This window comes from Periplaneta americana, chromosome 1, assembly GCF_040183065.1.
Source record: "Periplaneta americana isolate PAMFEO1 chromosome 1, P.americana_PAMFEO1_priV1, whole genome shotgun sequence".
Taxonomy (NCBI): Eukaryota; Metazoa; Arthropoda; class Insecta; order Blattodea; family Blattidae; genus Periplaneta; species Periplaneta americana.
The window spans coordinates 172,951,581-172,974,875 of NC_091117.1; the positions used below are offsets into that span (position 1 = coordinate 172,951,581).

At 36.2% G+C, this 23,295-nt stretch overlaps 1 protein-coding gene across 1 annotated transcript in view; it reads left to right on the top strand.

Annotated features, from left to right (window-relative positions):
• Window positions 1-13,687: 13,687 nt before the first annotated feature.
• Window positions 13,688-23,295, top strand: part of LOC138704132 (cysteine dioxygenase type 1) — a 48,300-nt gene continuing 38,692 nt past the window's right edge. The window contains exon 1 of the mRNA XM_069832086.1: window positions 13,688-13,858. The gene's annotated coding sequence lies outside the window, so the exon portion shown is untranslated. The remainder of the gene's footprint in view (window positions 13,859-23,295) is intronic.

Genomic DNA, 23,295 nt, shown 5'->3' on the forward strand with positions numbered 1-23,295 from the left:
AAGGTGACTCCCAGTCAACTGATGGTGCAGCTGTATTGATATAGTCGCGACGCTGTTATTCCCAGCGTGACTCCTCCTCTTTGCTTACGTCTTAGGAAGTGAAGGCTCTATAAAGTCTAGGTAGGTAGTATCGTTCGCCATTTTTGTTCTTACGTTGCCGAGCTACCGGACGAGGAATCTATTTGCCACAACGTTAAACATTATCATGTCGTAGCTCCTATGATAATAAATCAAACGCACTGTAATTCAGCAAATAATTGAGCGGCAAATAACGTCTTCGTGTGCTTTCTGCGAACGCCAACGAAAGAGACAAAATGGCGGGCGATTATATTAAGTATTTATCTAGCCTTAAGAAATGAATAACGTCTTCATCAGCGAATCACAAGACGCACACATTTAAATGTAGCCGACCTGCAACGCGATTGGCTGCCGGAAATTAGAGCGACGGGACTATATACTCACAGTCTAGTATATACAGTTACGAAGCTTGAGTTGTGAGGGTGCTAGGAACAATAGACTATGCCGGTACTATTTCGTATTGTCTGTAATGAAGCGATATTAGCGATCCTAGTGGTTAGCAACTATCTATGGATGTATATTTACTACGTATTGAGCTTCGTAACTGTATATACTAGGCTGTGGTATACTCATAACATTTTTCAACGTGAAAATCGTATCCACGGAGAAACGCTATATCAATTGCTTACAACTCTTGTTATGGTAGCTGATAAGTTGATAACTGGATTCTTGAAGAATTTATCTAACAGTCATTTCGTTCTTTCATTCGATCAACAATAAATTAATCTCAACTTCATCGAAAGTTTTGTAACACTGTTACTATTTTTATCTCTTCTAGCTGCCTAATTTTCCTTACTTTAATTTTAATCTGTACAACTTATGCAACAAACACTCGAGAGGATCGATAAACTGATATGTTGTCGTATCGACAGTATTATTTGTTTTTGTAATGTTTTTAATAAACTTAAATTATCACGAAATTACCTAACCTCGACATCATTATCTCCTAGTTTAGTTACCTCATACGTGATGCCTTACTGGTATCACTTATAAGGTTCAAACCTGTCTTTGGACAGTTGACCAAACAACAGCTCTACAGGTGATAAAATTCTCTCTGATGCCCTTTGCGCCTTGCTCAACATGTTAAGAAACAGCTCTATAATTCTATCTCTTGGCAGATTTTTAAGTAGTGATAAATAATAATCGCGAGCAAAATGAGGAAACGATATTGATGTATATTTGTGCATAAAGTTGCGACATTACCCGGTTAAGTGGCCCTGACGAAACGTTTAAAATGTGATATTGAATTTTTGTAAGTTTCCTAATTCTATATCCATCATAAATGTCACAGATTGTACCAAGAATCGGAACTCATTATACCATTGTGAAAGAACCTTCTTTTTTGCGTAGGTTTACTGTATAAAAATACATTTGGAAAAATGCGTTGTTTATGTAATTTTAAGAAGTAACTTTCATTTGTGTTGAAACAACAATAAGTATAAACTCCAATATCGCTAGAAAATACATTTTAATTCATTGTAAATGTGATATTCTGCTCTGTTTTGGTTCAAGAGTGGTGTCCTGACAACTCCTGGAATCTACGGTATGCTCGTATTGCGCAATGGTTTTGACGTAATTTTGGAATTGACCATCACATAGAAATGCCACCCTCTCTCCTTGTAGTCCCCTCTTCTCCTGTCTCCCCCTTATTCTCTTTGTCTTCCTCTTGTACTCCTTGACTTTCGCCTGTTCTCCTTGTCTTCCCCATGTTTCCTCGTTTTCACTTTGGTCTCCTAGTCTTCCCCTTGTTCTTCTTGTCGTCGGCTTATTCTCCTTGTATTCTCCATGTTCTCTCTGTATCCTCCTTGTTCCCTGTCTTCCCCTTGTTCTCCCTATCTACCCCTTCTCCTCTCTGCCTTGTCCTTATTCTCTCTGACGTCCCTTTATTCCTCTTATCTTCCCCTTGTGAACCCTGTCTTTCCCTTGTTCCCCCTGTCTTCCCTTTGTTCTCCCTATCTACCCCTTCTCCTCTCTGCCTTGTCCTTATTCTCTCTGACGTCCCTTTATTCCTCTTGTCTTCCCCTTGTGAACCCTGTCTTTCCCTTGTTCCCCCTGTCTTCCCCTTGTTCTCCCTTACCTCTTCTCCTCTCTGCCTTGCCCTTATTCTCTCTGACGTCCCTTTATTCCTCTTGTCTTCCCCTTGTGAACCCTGTCTTTCCCTTGTTCCCTGTCTTCCCTTTGTTCTCCCTATCTACCCCTTCTCCTATCTGCCTTGTCCTTATTCTCTCTGACGTCCCTTTATTCCTCTTGTCTTCCCCTTGTCAACCCTGTCTTTCCTTTGTTCCCTGTTTTCCCCTTGTTCTCCCTATCTACCCCTTTTCCTCTCTGCCTTGCCCTTATTCTCTCTGACGTCCCTTTATTCCTCTTGTCTTCCCCTTGTGAACCCTGTCTTTCCCTTGTTTCCCCTATCTTCCCCTTGTTCCCCCTGTCTTCCCCTTGTTCTCCTTATCTACCATTTTTCCTCTCTGCCTTGCCCTTATTCTCTCTGACTTCCCTTTATTCCTCTTGCCTTCCCCTTGTGAACCCTGCCTTTCCCTTGTTCCCCCTGTCTTCCCCTTGTTCTCCTTATCTACCACTTTTCCTCTCTGCCTTGCCCTTATTCTCTCTGACTTCCCTTTATTCCTCTTGCCTTCCCCTTGTGAACCGTATCTTTCCCTTGTTCTCCCTATCTTTCACTGGTTCTCCCTGTCTACCCTTTCTCCCTGCCGTCTCTTTGTTCTTCTTATATTCTCTGCTTTCCTTTGTATTCCCCTTCTTCTCCTTGCATTCCTTTTCTCCTTGTTTCCTTGTTGTCCTTGTACTCCTCTTATTCTCTTTGTATTCCTTGTATTCCCCCTTTCCCCTCATATTTCCCTTATTCTCCTTGTATTCCCTTCATTCCTCTAGTATTCTTATATTTCCCTTGTTCTCTTTCATTAACCTTGAACTTCTTTCATTTCTTTTCCCCTTCATTTATTATCCTTTTCCTCACTGTCTTCCCCTTATCCTCCTTGTCTCTTCTTGTCTTGCCCTTTTTCCTCTGTCTTGTCCTTGTTCTCCTTATCTTCCCCCAGTTTTTCTTGTCTTTCCCTTATTCTCCTTATAATCTTCTTACTCTCTTCATATCCCTTTGTTCTCCTCCTATCTCTCTTGTTCTCCATCTATCCCTCTCGTTCCCCTTGTATTCCCCTTATTTTCCTTATCGACAGTTGATGGCATATGCAGCATAGTAAACCTATGAAACTGTCGATTTTTTAACCTGGAGTGTACGAATTCGGAGGAAAGAGGACACTTATTTTTTTAGTTGGTTATTTAACGACGCTGTATCAACTACGAGGTTATTTAGCGTCGACGAGACTGGTTATAGCGAGATCGTATTTGGCGAGATGAAGCCGAGGATTCGCCATAGATTACCTGACATTTACCTTACGGTTGGGGAAAACCTCGGAAAAAACCAACCAGGTAATCAGCCCAAGCGGGGATCGAACCCGCGCCTGAACGCAACTTCAGACCGGCAGGCAAGCGCCTTAACCGACTGAGCCACGCCGATGGCCGCGACACTTATTCTAGATGTCTTTTAGAGATATTTAAAGGGTATTTTTATTTAATTATATATTGAGAATTCAATTTACGGTACAACGGAACATTCAAGAACTACAATACTTTATATCAGCGTTTCTCAAACTGTTTTGAAGTGTGGACCACTTTTTAAAGTCAGAACAGTTCCGCGGACCACCTTACTCTTGTTCCCTTCGAAAGCAAATTTAACATTTTCGTAGCATATTTTAATACCAGTATACTTATATTTTTAAATTGAATTAAGATTCGGTACTTTGGTCCTCTGTTTTATGAATTCGGGTGGTCCCTGACTGGGTTACAGGCGCGGCGCCAGATATGCAGGGAAAAGATGGCGATAAACACCACGTGTAAAGTGCTTTAAATCCCTCTTTAAATTTAAATTGTTAACTGTCTCCCATTGGAGGTAGCCTAGAAGGACTCAGTATACTCTCCTAAATGAATTTTACAATATTAAATGTTTACATAAATTTGTTGACAGAAAATTAAAATAAACATATATGAATTATAAAGTAAAGAGAGTAGAATGGAAAGTCGATAGACGGGTAGGGTAATAAATTTCATAAAATGTCAGTACTGGGAGAAAATGTGAAATTCGATTGCCATGTGTCATTTCCAAACTCTGAGATTTTAAGCTATAGTGTGATATGCAATTCGTTTGAATTTTATTTTTTCTTCTGTCTTTTTTGAATGACCACAAGGGCAGACCTCGAGGACCACAGGTGGTCCGCGGACCATTGTTTGAGAAACGCTGCTTTATATCATTACACTCTAAAAATGCATTCCTGGTTTCAAATCTATTTAGAATTTGTGTGAGGACAATGTAAGAGGTTTTCTGTCAGGATAAAAGTTGTCATAGAAGTTATGGACGAATGTCTTTCTAAAAAATAAATGAAAACAAGCAAGCAAAAGAAGTTGAGTCTTTAATTGAAGCATGTTATTTTAATGCCATGAAAACTGCAAAGCTGTTCCATGTTTCAGCCCCTTATTAAAGAGAGACCGGTTAGATTTTTTTTATGAATTTATGGATCTGCTGCTTTTAACCATGTACCTGATCGGGTAAGAACTAGTTGAAGTGACAGAGAAATATCTGGGAGCTCTTCTCTGAAAGCCTGTATCCTTGACGGTGCCTTAATGAAAACTTACTTCACCGTAGAGATTAATTTATTGACCCTAAGAAATACTACCCTTACTTGTTCTGCTACGCGGTTCATTTGGCAAGACACGTCATGTGTAACATAAAGGAATAGAACACCTTAAGCAACGCCATTGCAACAACCATGTATGCTGCGGCATCTGTGTAGGTGAGCAGCACAAGCTCATTTAACAATTACGAATTCGTTCACTTTGAATAGCACATGAGATCCGATTTTAGAATCATGAAGTGGCACTTTCCTGTAAAATATTTAGCTTTTCAAAATTCCAGTAGACTGTCTGTTATTTTGCTAATTTACTCTTCCTTGATGGTAAAATCAAGTTTCCTCCTAAAAATGTGATTACGTCAATGTTTACGTCGTCGTGAACCTGATTCAGTTACAAACAATTGCTCTTACAACAAGGTAAGGAAGACTCTGCGCTGTTCATGAACGATAGTCATTTTATAGGATTTCAATTGTAAGAGTTTTTATCCATGACCATAACGAAAAACATGTCTTTACTAAATACTTTTGCGTTTGTAAAGTAGGATTTTATTCAACATTACTTTATTCCACTAGTGAGATAAAGACTTTACCTCACAGTTTGAACTTTATCTCACAGTTCATTAGTATTTTCCTAGTACCTGGGCACACACGTATACTTTTCCATTCAACTATTACTCAAGAAGTTAATATATTAGTTACTAGATGTCACTATCTCTACTTCTTTGTTACCATTTCTTAAATATACATACACTCAATCTCCTTCTCTTTTCTCTATCTACTACGTCGTAATTTGAGCATTGCATTCATATCTACGTAATACGTTTTTTTAAATTTGTAATAATTTACCTTTTGGGAGGCGAGGAGACTTGAAATTACAAAGGTAAAAAATTGCGTTTACAAGATTTTATAACAACACGCGTTAGTCAACTGAACTATACAGACATGATGATTAATTACATTTTAATATTCCTCTTAAATTTACAGAAGTAAAATGTGAAATTATTTTAATCACATTAGTCCCGTGAACACTTCTAAATAATCCCTGAAACTTCAAAAAGACGAAAATACACGTTTAAAATGAAAAAAAAAATATATATATATAATTACACAAATTCCACAATTTGGGACATCTGGCCGAAATCTACAGCTGCCCACTAGGATCCAGAATATAAAGCAGAGGTTAAATTAAAAATACAATATGATTGCGGAGAGAATACGGAACAATGATAAATTTAAAAATAAAATAAATAATTTGTTATTTATCCAACGCCTTAGATACCCTTCTTCACTAATCATGGCCTCCTAAATCACAACCTATCTAGTACACGTGTCGATTCTAAAATCCATGCCATGATACGTGATTATTAGGCCCCAGGAAAAGTATTGCTATCAGCTTAGTATGCAACATTGCATACCTGCTTTGAGAGGGATGGGGTAAATAACGCTAGACAGCGTGACGTTGGCAGTAGTACAGTTTGGTTCATGAGAAATAAAGTAATACATGAGAGTTTCATTATTTGTGCGTCCTTTTGACTGGTTTCCAATGATTAGCTATGAAGCTTACAAAGTGCAATTCTAATTTTATTCTCATTAAGCGACCTAAATATTTCATTGTACTTGATATACTGGTAATAATATTATTTACGTATTGATGCGTTACAATGAACTATGATATGCATGTGCAAGACATGTAACGTGTATCATGTTCGGATAACGTGTTTCAAGAAACTTAGCAGATTTCTTCATATCGCTAGCAGCAGAGTAACACATTTTGAATTGCACACACAGCACTACCAAAAAGTTCACATATGGTGGAATAATTAACCCTCTCTAACACTTCACTCATTAAGAGATAGGGTCTACAACAACATTCCGCACTAAGGGCACCCACAACCACATTTGCAACGTGACGTCCAACGGAGTCCATGCTATCATCTATAGAAACCATATATTCTCATTTTGTAATTTACACTTCACTTCACGCAGACATTTCTCATATGCATGTTGCACATACTTCTTCCGCAGTGTTGCTTCTTTAGGAATTTGTCTTCCAGTGTACTTTTCTGAAAAGCCAAGGAGTTTCGCGTTTTCTAATTTGTTTAACGGAATATTTGAAGCAATAAACGCGTCACACATATAATCGTAAAATGTTCGTTCAAGTAGTCTAATTGTGAAGGAGATTCGTGCTGCACCTTGCTTAAATTCTGTTGTCTTTTACATGCGCGTTTATGCTTATTGCTATTTATATGCTTCTTAACGTTGCATGCCATGTCGGCTGCCAATTTCACGTGACACAATTCACAAAACAGTTCATTACCATGGATGGAAAACACATTTTATTGACGAACGTATTTCCTTAGTGCTTCTATCTTGCGTACTTTAGGTCTCGGCATTCTGAAGACCCGTGTTCATTTACTTTTGACTGCATTGTACTAAGCTACGCCTGCACTACTCCTACCTGCACAGTGACGCGTGCAAGAGCCCTCGGTTCATAAACATTAGCTATACTACATCGCGCGTTTCCCTGTAAGCAATACTTTCTCCGGGGTCTAGTGATTATATGAGGATTTATTTTCAACATATTTTCTTTCATAAAAAATATTTTTTTCTTTATGGTCATGGATAAAATTACGTATGGTACTTGTGAGCGTATTCTTTATTGCGCTCGTGTAATTTAAGCACTCGGCTGACGCCTCGTGCTTAAATCTTTCCACTCGTGCAATAAAGATGCACTTACCTCACAAGTACCATAAATAACTATTTTCTATAGATGCACAAGTTTTGGAAATCTCGAAGTGTTAAGCAATCTTGGGTGTTAATTTTCTGGAAGAGTTTTCTTACTCAGGAGTTGCTTGCATGAGTCATTGCCTACACTGGACTCGCTACGAAACGCTGTTGCGGAGAATTTGTAACGCACTTTAAAACATTTGAATCGTGAATTTCAGAAACCCCCAAGTTACATTTTTTCTCAAATTCAGTTCCTCATATGGCCGTACGCCTAATATTCATGCAGTACACACCTGTGGAGTAACGGTCAGCGCGTCTGGCCGCGAAACCAGGTGGCCCGGGTTCGAATCCCGGTCGGGGCAAGTTATCTGGTTGAGGTTTTTTCCGAGGTTTTCCCTCAACCCAATAAGAGCAAATGCTGGGTAACTTTCGGTGTTGGACCCCGGACTCATTTCACCGGCATTATCACCTTCATATCATTCAGACGCTAAATTACCTAGATGTTGATACAGCGTCGTAAAATAACCCAATAAAAAATATTCATGCATAGGCCTTTCAAGTGGTACAGAAACCCCACACGTCCATTGTTCGGTATAAATTTTACTGTGGCAATATATTACTGTGAATTGCAGATTATTAGTACAGAATTCAGTTTACTTTCCTTCGATTTTTTTTGTTTTGTTTGTTTATTGATTTAAAGAAATTTTAGGAATTAAATAACTATATCAATCATATAGTTTTACATTTTTGTATATTTGTGTACTTTTTCAATTTCTTGGCTTAATAGACCTATCACCTACATTAAAGTAGTTAAGAAGGTAAAAGAAATTGCCCTTCTCAATATTGTGTGTGTGTATCTAATGCCTACCCACTTCACTTAAGTGATTCGGGTTCCTCATATAGCGGATAGATGGCAGGATTGTGACCCATTTTCAAATTGCTTCGGCGGGCCACGTTATGCATCATATGCATCTGTGAAGAGTTATATCGTGTACTAGGGTGAGTGTATGTGTAAGTGTTCGTGTAAGTGTAGTGTAGGAAATGGGTGAGGATGATGATGAATGTGAGGGAGGGAGAAGAAGAAATCCGGTGCCGGCACGTAGCCTACTCCTGTCGAATAACACCAAGGGAGTCACCAGGCTTAACGTCCCCATCCGACGGACGAATCACTATCAACAGTGACATATGCCTTCTCTTCATATGCGCAGCGGAGAGATTTGGGATTTAACCCAGGCATAGTGCCCTCTTAGATGTTTACCTACTAAGACCTGTCTCTCTCTTTGTCAACTCTAAAAGTCTCCATAAAATAAGTGATCACAATAGCGTCTTATTAGAAATCTTCTGGGAAAACACAGTAAATCCGAGGTCAAGTCCACTGTCTGTCTGGAATTTTAACAAAACCGATGTCCATGAATTACAAACGTTTCTACGACAAAAGCATGATGACTTTCTAAGGACTGAAGGAAATATGGAAAATGTGTGGCATAAATTTAAGAGTATAATTTTCGAGGCATTAGTAAAATGTGTACCTTCTAAAATAATTAAGAAAAATCCGGACCCAGAATATTACACTAATTATATTCGCTACTTAAAGAAAAAGACAAGGCGCGCTTTTAGTAAACGTAAACGAAGCCATGAGCATTGGGAAAAATATGTCGAATTAATTAAGAAACTTGAGTGTGAAAAAAGGTTAGCTCAGGAAAATTTTCTAAAAACTATTTTAAAAGAAGATGAAAGTAACAATTGGAGACAGTTTTATAATTATGTACGCAGGAGAAAAGGAAAAAATGGAGTAGTGCTTTTACGAAATCAGAACGGAGAAAGTATAACTGATGACAAAGAAAAGGCCGACTTATTAAATTCCTATTTCATTTCGGTTTTCAATAATAATAATAATAATAATAATAATAATAATAATAATAATAATAATAATAATAATAATAATAATAATAATCCCGCTGATAGGAGTGGTTGTGTCACAGACCGTGAATGTGAACCAAATTCGACTTTAAAAATAACTTCAAAAGGGGTTAGAGGGAGAATAACGAAATTAAAAAATCGGAAGTCTCGAGGACCAGATAGTATTGCTACAGAGATTCTTAAATTAGGTTCCGAGGCCATAATTCCATACTTAATGCGTACATTTCATGTTTCCATAAACAATGCACCTATTCCATGTGACTGGAAATCAGCTATAGTAGTACCCATACATAAAGGTGGAAATAAATTAGATGTCGGAAACTACAGACCGATTAGCCTTACATCTGTCGTATGTAAAGTCATGGAGCATTTGATATCGGATTATATTCGTCATGTTCTAAATGCGAAAGACTGGTTTTACAACCGCCAGCATGGTTCTAGGGAAGGCTTCTCATGTGATAGTCAAATTACGTCGCTGGTTCAGGATCTAGCTGAAGAGGTAGATAGAGGCGGAAGAATCGATGCAGTTGTGATTGATTTTTCGAAAGCATTTGATTTGGTGCCACATGACATATTAATAGATAAGTTAAGTAGGCTAGGAATAGATAAAAGAGTGGTGCTATGGATCCAAGAATTCTTAAAAGGTAGAACCCAGAGAGTTAGAGTAGGTCATGAAATATCGGAAGTTGGAAATATAAGTTCAGGGGTGCCACAGGGCAGCGTTCTGGGTCCATTACTCTTTATAATATACGTAAATGACCTATGCCAGAATATTACATCAAATGTGAGGCTATTTGCAGACGACTGCATTATCTATGGAAAGATTAGAAATAATTCGGATGTAGATGCTATTCAAACAGACTTGAATAAAATTTATAACTGGGCGTTAAAGCATAGGATGAAAATAAATGGTTCTAAAAGTAAATCTATAACATTTTGTAAAACCCGAGAGGAAACTAGTCTTAATTACGAATTCAGTGGTGTTGTAATTCCGCAAGAACAATGTTGTAAATACCTAGGAGTGTATTTAAACTCCAAACTTTCTTGGGGAGAGCATGTTGATAATGTTACGGGTAAAGCATGGAGGGCACTTCACTTTATTATGAGAATCTTGAGAAAGGCTAGCCCCAAATCGAGGGAAATAGCATATCTAACGTTAGTGCGACCGTTAATGGAATACGGAACTACATGTTGGGATCCCTATAGAATATATCAGATAAATTCCTTAGAAAGAATCCAGTATAGGGCAGCTAAATTTGTTAAAGGTAAAAGAGAAAATGGAAACGATACGATAAAAGAACTTAAATGGGAAACTTTGGAAAACAGACGTATGAAAACTAGAATAACATCATTGTATAGAGCACATCTAGGTCAGAAAGTATGGGTAGACATAACGGCTCGGATAGAAAAGCCAACGTACTATGGTAGGAACGATCATGATTTTAAAATCAAATGTAGGAAACAGAAAACGGATGTAGGTAAATTCTCATTTTTAAATAGAACTATAAATGATTGGAATGACCTACCTGCAGCAGTCTTTGAGGGCTGTTCTTCCTTAAGGAGATTCAAGAATAACTTAAAAAGTTGTGTATAAAGTGAAAATTAAAATTAAGGTGGCATTCAACATTTAATTTTTTAAGTTGACATGTATTTATCTAGCCTGACGAGTTTACTTCCTTGGTTTGAATTGTAAATTATTTAAAAATAGCGTGTAAGAGGGCCTTAGACTAGAAATGTTTAGTTTAAATGTAGTTCTGTTTATAAGTATGCATAAGGATGTAATTATTTGACTTATTTGAACTGTTGTATCAGTGAAGCGAGGTGAGTCAGTGAAGTTATGGTTTTACAGTGCAGTGAACAGTTTCGATCAGTGATAATTTATAGCGTCAATGAAATGTGTTCTATAGTGTCAGTGAAATGTGTTACAGAATGTCAGTGAAATGTGTGCTAAAGTGTCAGTGAAATGCGTCATAGTGCCACTACAGGGAATGAGATGAGAGTAAAGTGAAAGACTATTGAATCTTATGTAGGATCTATACATAATTATGTAGGTTGTATTGTAAAATTAGGTATTTTATTTATGTTTTATTATTATTGTGTTAAATTGTATTGTGTATTCTTATTGTATTGTGTATTCTTATTGTATTGTGTATAAAATTGTATATGTGTTGTAAAATTGTATTGTGTATTGTAAATTTTATTGTGTATTGTTTATATTGTATATACCACTGCCACTGGGTGCTTGCCCACTTGCAGTGTAAATAAATACATACATAGTGGTGCACAATTTAGTGATTAGAAGTTATGCAACGCCATCTTTTTTTTTATTGTATTGGGTTATTTTACGACGCTGTATCAACATCTAGGTTATTTAGCGTCTGAATGATATGAAGGTGATAATGCCGGTGAAATGAGTTCGGGGTCCAGCACCGAAAGTTACCCAGCATTCGCTCGTATTGGGTTGAGGGAAATCCCCGGAAAAAACTTCAACCCGGTAACTTGCCCCGACCGGGATTCGAAACCGAGCCACCTGGTTTCGCAGCCAGACGCGCTGACCGAACGCCATCTTTCCCGAGGTAGAAATTTTACATGAATCGAACCCAGGCCGGCTAGTCTAGAGGCAGAAACGCTACCACAGAGCTAACTCGGCGGACTCCCTTGAGTATTCATTCCCTGAAAATTGTTTTAAAGGAATTCAATAATTGTTACCAGTCATGAATTGCAGAAACTACACATGTCCAGTCAATTCAGAATTTTTTTTTAGAAAATACTAAAGAAAACATTCAAGTCCATGTATGTCAAACACTACATCTTATTATTATGCTTTAATAAAAAGTATAGTAATTCTAAAACACCAAAGATAATAATCAGTTTTTTTGTGTCTTCTGAAAAATGTATTCAAATGGACATACGAGGTTCTGCAATTCACGATTAATTTTTAGTTGTTATGACATATTGGATACTTTCACTTTATGAAGTACATTAATTTCTCCCAAACGTGGGTAATTTTTGCTGTTGTGCTTACAGCAAGAGATCCACTGATGAGTCCACACTTGTGGAGTAACGGTTAGCGCATCTGGCCGCGAAACCAGGTGCCCGGGTTCGATTTCCGATCGGGGCAAGTTACCTGGTTGAGGTATTTTCCGGGGGTTTCCCTCAACCCAATATGAGCAAATGCTGGGTAACTTTCGGTGTTGGACCCCGGACTCATTTCACTGGCATTATCACCTTCATCTCATTCAGACGCTAAATAACCTAAGATGTTGATAAAGCGTCGTAAAATAACCTATTAAAATAAAAAAAAATCCACTTACAGGTCCACACCTGTGGAGTAACGGTTAGCGCGTTTGGCCGCGAAACCAGGTGGTCTGGGTTCGATTCCTGGTCGGGGGGAGTTACCTGGTTGAGGTTTTTTCCGGGGTTTTCCCTCAACCCAATATGAGCAAATGCTAGGTAACTTTCGGTGCTGGATCCCAGACTCATTTCAGTGGCATTATCACCATCTCATTCAGACGCTAAATAACCTAAGATGTTGATAAAGCGTCGTAAAATAACCTACTAAAATAAGAATAAAAAGATCCACCGATGGACACTTAACAGCTACAGCACAACTTAACCCGTCTGTTTCGTTTGTATGATAATGCAAAATTATTGCAGAGGAAACGGAAGTGACACGGAAAATTGATGTTTGTGCACAAACATTTCCACAAATTGGAATCTGAGATAATTATATTAATACGAACCCTCCGTGTCGCATGTCAACATTACCCCTTGGATTAATAACGTGCCATGAAAGTAGTAAATTTAACGGGATTTAGGAGGAACTGATAGTAGTTTATTTCAATTACCCGTCCTACATTTCCGGGAAGGAACCGATGAAAAATAGAAAAATATCAATCAGTATAGTTTACCTTGGGAATCAAGGCCATTATTTCCCTGAAAATTAACCCCGCATGATAACACCATGGCTAACAAGTTCGATCAATGAAAGTATTTTACAGTTATGTTCAGATAAAGGAACGTGATTTGATTCACGGTATGTGTAAGAGACAACTAAGTACTTCAATATCCAGATAATTTACACTTTTTTTTTGTTGTTGTCTTTAGTGCTGATAAGGGTGTTCGTCTTGACCGAGGGGGCCCAGAAAAGATATTCGACTTTGGTTAGGGTCAGTAAGCACACTAGATTAAACAATAACAAGAGTTTTTTTTTATCGTCACGGATGTTGTCAGGCCAACGAAGAAGTTCTTCTGTTTCTGGGAAGGCCGTTGTACGGTGAGTCAACTTTCGTTCGTCTTGCGCTGACCAAGTCTATCGGTATAAAGACGAGTGTACTCAGTAGGCGTGCGACTTTCGAACCGGAGTGTAGTGTGTGTGCAGTGTTCCGGAGACAAGAAGTGTTCCATCACAGTTGCCGGGCGCCGATTCTTGCTTAGTACGTACTACGATAATACATTCTATTTTTTATTTAAATACAGGTGAACACTACCTCATCTCTTCTCCCAAACACAGACAGCATAAATAAAGGATGATGCATTCACTTTAATTATTATAGTTTATATATTTCAACTTAATCAAAAATTAAAGATGGACTAAACAGTTTTCATCAGTGTTATATAATTTAAAAAAATCAGCTTATTCATTTATTATTATCTATTACAACACGTTCGAGATTAGGTAAACTAGATTTTTATTTATTTTAGTAGATTATTTTACGACGCTTTATGAACATCTTAGGTTACTTAGAGTCTGAATAAGATGAAGGTGATAATGCCGATGGGATGAGTCCGGGTTCCAGCACCGATAGTTTCCCAGCATTTGCTCATATTGGGTTGAGGGAAAACCTCGGAAAAAACCTCAACCAGGTAACTTGTCCCGATCGGGAATCGAACCCGGTCCACCTGGTTTCGCGACCAGGTAAACTAGATATAGGCATAAAAGAATCTAACAAATACAACGTAATAATAATAATAATAATAATAATAATAATAATAATAATAATAATAATAATAATAGTAAACTGCCCCCCATTGAGGGTAGTCCTTACGGACTCAGTATATCCTCAAAAAAATTATTATACATATGTAAACATAGATATTAAATTTTAAAGAAGGGAAACAAAGAAAAGGGTATGAAAAATTACAATTGCTATTAATGTGGCACCATGTGATTAATTATAACCAATAAATAAAACTAATTTATTATTATTATTATTATTATTATTATTATTATTATTATTATTATTATTACTGGTATTATAGTAACATTTACATAAAATGTAAGGAATAAAAGCATATGTCTGAGATATTTTGGAAACAAAATATGAAACACTGAAATAAATTGTACTTCGATTTATTTGACAAAAATATAATCTACATAGGCCTACGTTTTTTTTTCAAACCGAGAGAAACAGTTTACATAGAAGTCACTCTATTTATCAATTTTCAATAAATAAGTACAGGATGATTCACGAGGATTTACCGCCATTTACGTAGCTTATTTCCGAAGATTTTCTTAGCAAAAAATGTCATATAAACATGTGTCCTAATCTCATTATTTCTCATTATATGGCTACCAAACGTACAACAAGGACACCTACCACTAATTTGAGAAACTGACACTACAGGCAGTTTCATCCTCAACTAGTGCCGATCCAGAATTAGTGATCATACCCTAATGTTAAAGGGGAAGAAGCAAAATTTCGAATCTTATAAATTTTGATAAATAGTTTGGTTCTTGAAAAGGTCAGTTTCATGGTCCAGGTTACATCAATAAATATATATTTTTTAAAAATAACTGTTAGGATACATTTTTAACGATCGGGCAGTTTTTGCGACCCCTTTCACAGGTTGGACATAAAACCTAAAAATTAGTGCTATTGATCGATCGAAATATTTAATCGATTAACTATTTGAATTTAATCGATTAATCGATAGATTAATCGAGTTTTGATCGAGTTGAAAAGATGTTTTAATATACTGTAATACACAATTATTGTTAAATTTAACTTGTGTTTGGTGATAAGCATAAGTATTAAATGTTGTATATCTGTATATATTGTATCGTTATATTACAAAACAACTATTTTAATTACTTCCTAATATATTTATTATGAGACTTATAATTTATTGTATCAGTTTCTCTGGAAATTTTCGAGACAAACATAAATAACAAAAAGTATGAAGACTCATCTAGTTAATACTGCTTGATCCATGATTTTAAACACGTGAGTGCATTCACATGCTCCGAATTATGTGCCGTTCTACGTTTACTAGCAATGTTTCCTGCATCACTAAAAACGAAAAAAACTTTTTTTTTCAGTCAAGCACTTCTTCACGATCGTTCAATTTAAATCCAAACGTTTCATCGAGTTTACTTCTCAAATTCTCATATGACTTAATGGAGTTTACACTTTTCACAAATCACATAAAACAGATTTTTTTCTTTATCAAACTAAACACAGAACCTTCATATACAAACTCAGTACAGAAACTGCAACTGCAAAAGTACAGCGGTCGAAATAGAAGACTGGCCCCTATTGTAATCGAATTACCAGATTTTAGAAAGAGAAGAAGGTAATTGCGCTCTCACTTGCACACAGTGTAGGCATGGCTATTCTATAAGGGATGAGGGGGACGAATCTCAGGGAAGTATGTATTTTATATGCTAGGAAGATGTGCTGACAACAAGGTGGAAGTTTGCTTGGAAAACCATAAAACTTAATAAGGGTTTCACATTGTGTTTCAACTTTCAATAGAGGTAGACTAGGTCACTGTCCTCATATCTCCATCTCTTTCTGAAGTGTTTGTGCAAAGATTTTCCCTACGCTACCTGGTTTACAGTTAGAAAATAACAGTACTACTGTGCTTTTAAGTAAGCAATTTCCGAGAGAGAAATATTATCGGAATTTTTAGTATGAGTCTGTATTAACAAAATAATAATATCAACTACCTACAACCGATTAATTTTAATCGACTCGATTATTCGATTAAATATTTTTACAACATAAATTGATCGATTAATCGATTAAATCCCACAACACTACTAAAAATACCTATTTTACCTATTCCAAAAACCTAAAATGGTCTTTTTAAAACCTAAAAATCTTGTCCCTAATTATAAGACATGAATACGCAAGATAGGAAATGATTCTTCGCACTCTTACTGTGAAGGACGTATTGTACATTAAAATGTTGCTTAATTTCAAATATAATTTCTAAAAAGGCACTAGAAGCATTAGATGGCTAGTATACAATCTCATGGTAAAGTGCATGGTGGCCGAGGGGCAATGAAACCGGAACAAGCATCCTAGTCCAATCCTGGAAAGTTATGAGAAGAAAGAAGGAAAATATTTGGCTTATGTCTGATGATGATGGTATCATATAATATGATATGATATGATATGATATGATATGATATGATATGATATGATATGATATGATATGATATGATATGATATGATATGATATGATATCATATGATATGATATATATTTATTCATCTATCATATATCTGTAAGACAGACCTGTTACAATTCATATTGCCCCAGATCTGCCTTACTTTACAATTTTAATTATCTATGCCAAGTCTCACAACTAAAAAAAATAATAAACAAAAACAAATCAATTTAATATACCATTACTTTTAACTTTCTTTTCCCATTTCATCTTCACTATCATTAAAAATTTGCTCAATTTATTTAACTCTCTTTACATATTATCTTATATGCTACATATCTATTCACATTCAAAAATGTATTATTTATCCACTTTTTCCTTGTATTGTCCGTTTCTTGACATTCTAAAAATATATGGAACGCGTCTTCTCCCATGCCGCAAAGGGGGGCAGATATCCTTCTCTATGGTACCCCTCCTTTTTTTCAATTTCCATAATAATAATAATAATAATAATAATAATAATAATAATAATAATAATAATAATAATAATAATAATAATCTAATGAATTATTTACCATTAGAATGTTAGACCATGTAGTCTATTTAGCATAAATCTGTAAATAAATGATCTTGATCATTTCATTAACGCTTCGATTTTCCCTGGTTTCGGGATCCTCTTGGACGATATGAAAACGATAATTCTGAGTACTGTATCTTTCCATTTGCTGTAATTATCTTCCTATTTTGTTGGTGTTGGTTGATTATGCAAGTAACCTGAAGCTTATCTTCAGTGTTGGCGTCATCTCTGGCTGTCTTGCGGTTATCACGGTTATCATTCCAACCATTGGATCCGAGATTTAAGATTTAAAACAACGCCGAGGGCATCGGATTTTAAAGGGAGATTAAGTGCTAAGTAAGCACGACATCCTCCAGGAAGGAAGTAAAGCTGAGAGACCCATGTCGTAGATTTACGGCATGTAAAGAATCCTGTCCCTGATAAGAGGCTGGGCAAAATTCGTCAGCCATTTCTCGTTGGTATCGAATTTCGAAAATGAACAAACCCCACAGTTGAGAGTATCGTTAGACTGCTACTTGTATTACTTCATGTAGGTATTTCTCTCATTATTTGATTTGGCAAAGTCTAATTATAGTCTTCGAGAGCACATTTTGTTCTGCTTCAAGAATTTGAGAATTTTTCATGTTTAAAATTTATATTTCATTCCCACATCGTTTATTATTTTTGAAGTTAGGCCTATATTCTCATGTTACCGTCACTTTGTTTCATCTGCCATTTTTATTGGTATCTACCGAAATGTCTTCAGAACTCTGTTCATCTTGCAGAATAAATTTAAGCAATTACTTTACATGACATTCTCTACTGTAATCTGAAAATTACTTTACAAATATTTAATACTGTATCTTACATTTGCTCAATTAATTTCCATTATTATGATCATCGCTCTATTTATATACTCGTACTACATTTCTAATGAATAGGCGACAGCATGACTGTTGTAATTACCAGAGTGCGAGTGTTCAAATCTCTCTCTAGCTAGCATTTAAACAGACGTTCTGTATCAAACTCTAAAACCATTTAAAGCATCCTAATTTAAATCCAGCCTTTTATAGGCTATAGAGGATGTGTATCACAGTTTACAGACAGTTTATAGCAGCAGTCATCAGCACAGTGCACCCTCGGGCTAGCGTCTCTTACTCGCGGATAAGAGATGTGCACTAGCGTGCATCCGTGGCTGGTGGCGGGTATGCTTTCTCCCTCTCCCTTCTGCACGATGGTGCATATTCCGATACACTTCTTACCCGTTACCCATTTCAGCGAGAGTTGACGACCACTGGTTTACAGACTTGTATTTCCTAAACTCTCTCTCTTTCTCCTTCTCCCCTCTCCTATATAAAAGATTTGTATTAAACTTTGTACAGGGTTTACAGGTAGCATATATTTTTTGTTTACAAACTCTGATTGCATTTCTATGAGAGAAAGTACCCCTTTACAGGGGATGCATTTAGACATCATTAATAACTTCTCTATCTAATGTATTTTATAAAACTTTTCATAGGAGTTACAGGTAGAATATATTTTTCTGTGCAAACTCTCATTACGTTTATGTAAAGGGAATTACCCTTTTATATGGGGTGGCTTTAATGAAAATTAATACATTTTCTCCTTTATAATAGATTTTTATGAAACTGAACGTAGTGTCTTCTTTTGCAACTCTTGACTTTAACCTCTTCCCTTACTATATATTTCAGCAGTTTTGTAAAAAAAAGTGTCATATTTTTTATTTTCGTAAAGAGGTCATTTAATATTGCAGAATCACTGAACATCACTAATTTTCTTACATACCTAAAAATCACTATGAAATAGACATACATTCATACCTGAATTATTATCCCGAGTTATCTCGTGCACCTTGATTCCAGCTCTGGTAGTTGTCCCACTTTGAATATCTCTTGAACTAATTATCAACTTATGCTTTTTTATGGATTAATTTATGAGCACAATGCCAGTGCTGTTATCAAGGCGTTAAATGTTGCTTGTCGTGTGATAGACTCGAAAGCAGGATATTACGCACAGTGGCACATTGCATTCCGGACAGTAGTATCTGCTCTCCTATATGAGAGCGTTTTGGGAAGAATGGTGTAGCAGTCATTGAATATTTGTACCAGTACATCTGTTCTTCAGGTTTGTGAATAATGTTCTGCAGTATCACTATGCCCAAAAGTACACGTATTTCAGAGTCTGTAGTAGACCGCCACGAATTATTTTCAGCATTCTGTGAACACTTATTAGCATGCCGAATCGTCTCTTCGAATATAATGTTGATGTGGTCATTATTAAAGAATAATTTTAAAAAATGAGAATTATCCTTATCAGAAACAATGTTAAAATTTCAGGGAATGGGGATCTCGGAGGTGCAGAAGAAATGGTACCAGATGTCTTCTATTCAAACCACTGTCAAAAAGACGCGACATCAACTGATCTGAATTTGTTTGTTGGTCTATAATTTCCTATTCTGATACCGGTTTCATTTCCTAATCTTCTACAGGAATACAGTATATTCCTGATCAAAAGTTTCGGAATAACTAACTTGATCCATCTTTACACAAAACAGCAAAAAGAAAACACTAAACACAAACAGAAACCGCCAAAACTAACTAGCATCTACTCACTACTGTGTGTGAATGCTATATGAGCATAGAATTCCACTCGCAAGGAAGGAGTACAAAAAACACCACCAGATATAGCAATATCACTAACTTCTTGTAGTCATCTAGTGAGGAAAAGGTTAATGAAAGAATGGAAACGTATGTATTCGGGATATAATCCTTAATAATAATAATAATAATAATAATAATAATAATAATAATAATAATAATAATTTATTTTAGCTGGCAGAGTTAAGGCCGTAAGGCCTTCTCTTCCACTCAACCCGCAAAAAATGTATATACATATGCATGAACTGACAAAGAATTCAACAATTTGATTTAGATGAGAGTTACATGTATACAAGAGTTATTTACGAATTAAACAACAAAATACTATGAACTATTAATTAAACACTGAAATAAACTGTGTAGCAGAATTAAGCTAAAATACATAGAATGTTAATATATTTCAAATAATATTAGATAATAGAAAGAGATTATTATGAGACAAATTTGAAAATACAGCACTATCAGGATGATGTCTAAAGAAAGAAGTAACAATGTAGTCAGCGATAGTTTAAATCAGCATGATTGGAGTGAAATGCTAATAAGTTTATCTTTTAAGCTGTTTTTAAAGGTGTTTATTGTCTTGCAGCCCGTAATACTTTGTGACAAGGAATTCCATTGACGCGAGGTGGATACTGTAAAAGATGATGAATAACAAGATGTTCTATGAAAAGGTATACTTAGCGTGCCACAGATAAGTGATCTGGTATTTACGTCGTGGTTAGAGTATAGATAAGAGAAACGAGACGAAAGGTAATTTGGTGTTAAGGTGTGCAGAATTCGAAAGAGTAAAGACAAAGAGTGTAAAGTTCTGCGTTCTTTAAGTCGGAGCCACGAAAGACTTGCGAAGGACGGTGATATGTGATCATATCGTCGGATGTTGCACACGTATCTGACGCACATAGGTCACTTAACAAAACGTCACAATAATCGAAGTGCGGCCTTACTACTAAAATTAGCAGCGAAAATGGGACTCAAACGAGTTAACTCGGGTTAATAAATTTTGGCACAAGTTAGCAAACCGAGTTAATTACTTTGCTTCTGGAAATCGAGTCAAATCGACAAAATGTTATGCAGGTCGATTTTATATTCATGGCATTTCTCGAAAATTTGCCTTACTATCGGCCCGTATTATCAATGGTTGATCTATTTGGTCGGAAACCCATTTGATACTCATCTAATTTTCTCTCAGTTACTGTTGTTAGTCTTTTATTTAATAGTATAGCAAAAATTTTATATGCTATATCCAACAATGTGATTGGCCTATAATTATTACAATTCAGTCTGTCACCCTTTTGAAGATAGGATGTATAATGCCTTCCTTCCACTGATCAGGTATCCTTTCTTCATCCCATATCTTTAATATTAATTTAAATAGCCTCTGCTTAAGTGTTCTCCCACCATGTGTGGCGTCTTTCTCTTGCACGAACCATAATGCATGTAGGTCCTATTTTCGAAGTATCATGCTTCGAAAATTCACGCATTTACCTTGGAATTTACTGACGAACATCACGAAAGGTGTCTCCAACATCCTGAATGGGAAAAAATAACGCAAGGCTTGAAGTCTGTCCAAATGTTTGCCTGATGATACCATCGTTAGGATTATTACAAGCGCCTTGAAGTCCTAATCCTTGCATTTTTCGCCTGGCACTTTTTTGATATGGAAGAAGCAAAGCCTCAATGTAGCACACCGGAACAAATTTTTAAAGCACGAATTATAACTTACTCATTTCGAAGTCCGATATTGCCACATCAGATCAGAGTACTTGGAGTAATGCTTGTACAGGGACATCATTTTATTTTTACTTCAATTGTTATTGTACCTGAGTTTTTGAATGTACTTCACTCCCACCCCTTCTACTAATGAAGTTCAACCGTCCTCCACACATATCCAAGACCGCATATACAGTCATAGTGTCCTTACGGTCATAGTAAACAGTACGCTCCAAAAATATGTTCGCGTTTTCCAGTGAAAGAGCTTTCAATATTGAATCATTTTCGCACAGGTACTGTCGTCCATTTGCCTACGTCATATCCCGGTTTCCCCCACTAGCTTTTATTCGCCAGCTAGTGGCTGGGCTGTCTTAGCTCTTTTCTGAGAACATTAATTTCTGTTAGGAATTGGACGTCTATGTAATATTATACAACTGTTTAAAATAACTTAAATAAAAGAGCCTCGTTAAGTAATTAACTGTCACGTGATTTCCTCCCTTTCTACGACTCTACGACATAACCACTTGGACGGACAGTAGATAGTATGTCTGAGTAATTTTATCTTTCCGGATCGGGCAGAAGTGAAGATTGAATTTACAGTACGTAAGGTACTCTTTCTTAGAGTAGGTACAGAATTATTTCAACATCAGTTACTAGTACGAAGAACGAAACTGGTAATTGGTATTATATACAATAGTCTATAGTGCGATAATATGCACATTAGAACTGAAGCCTGTATCGAAATGAACGGCCACCATTTTAAAAAATGTGTTTAAATATCCATATGATGATTATTTTTTCAATTTAACTTCATTCTCTATAGTGTACGCTAATGTGCTGTAGACAGTATAATATACACTGCATAATGAATACGTCTGAATGGATAGCTCAGTTCGTGAGTAAAAACACTCATTGTTAATATTGTACTGTATTTTGATTAAACAAGAACCTAATGAAAATGATCAAACTAAAAATTGCGATATTTATTAGTTTACGTAAATGGATGAACTACTTTTCTTCTCTCCTATACCTAGTAAAGTGATTTGTTTGTATTTTACGCCAGTATCATCGAACTCCAGTCGTGGAAGGGGGTAGCAAACGGCGTTGATCCAGAGGTATAGGCAAGTTATATTAAAAATGTTAGTAAAAATAAAATGATGTCCCTGTACTTCAGTTGGTAAAAGCGCGTAGTCGAAAGAGAATGGATGGCTAGCATACTCTGTGTGAAAATGTCGGACGGAGTTTTAAAAGTACCGTTATTTTAACTGATGATTATTCATGTCATAAGGAAGAAATAATGTAATTACAATTCTTTTCTAATTGCAATATTTAACTAAATATTAAAGTTTACAATATTAGACAACGTTACTGGATAGGGAGGAGGGGATTTACAAGTACACAGTACAGCTCAAGCGGGTACAGACATACCGGTACAAGACAGATGCTCTGTTCTAATGCATGGACGGACCAGGACAACTGTTGTTTACATAGAACGAGCAGCAAATACAAACTTTCAATCTCATTAATAGAA